We start from the raw sequence: 684 nt of genomic DNA, 5'->3' as shown, positions 1-684 counted from the left end.
AACTGATTAGTTTGTGGTAACTGTGAGGTCCAATCTCAACCACAAATCAACGGATAAATTAGGAAATTAATAATTATGGTAGTTTGAGTTAAAATATATAATTAGAGGGCATATTAGATATTTTTAAAAAAACTTCTCTATCCTCTCTCATCTCTCCGACCAATCTCCGGTGAAATCGGTATCACAGTATATCACAATGGGTATCACATTGTGTATCTTTGTTTTTAAGGTTTGAGTTGGTATCATAGTTGGTATCACATTATATCAGGTATCACATTGTGTATTTTTGTGATTACTTGGTACCTGCCGGATTAATGTTCAACGGAGGCCGGAGGTTGGAGGTCGGATAGATGAGAGAGAAGTTTTTTTAAAATACCTAAAAATGCCCTCTAATTATAATTTTAACTTAAACTACCATAATTATTAATTTCCTAATTTATCTGTTGATTTGTGGTTGAGATTGGATCTCACAGTTAAAACAAACTAATCAGTTCTTCCTTGAATGGATTCCTATATATATATATATATATATTAAAGGAAAAACCAAAGAGAAATTACTGGGAACTATGAGATTTGAGTATTCCTCAAATATTGAAACGTAGTTAAATTTGCTTACGTAACATTGGTGGGCCCTTGGTGCATGCAAAGACAAGATCGAAACAGAATCCAATTTTAAATTTCACT

The sequence above is a fragment of the Cynara cardunculus genome, assembly GCF_001531365.2.
Source record: "Cynara cardunculus var. scolymus isolate 2C chromosome LG 3, CcrdV1, whole genome shotgun sequence".
Taxonomy (NCBI): Eukaryota; Viridiplantae; Streptophyta; class Magnoliopsida; order Asterales; family Asteraceae; genus Cynara; species Cynara cardunculus.
The sequence above is the reverse complement of the archived record's forward strand: the minus strand, read 5'-3'. Positions refer to the sequence as shown.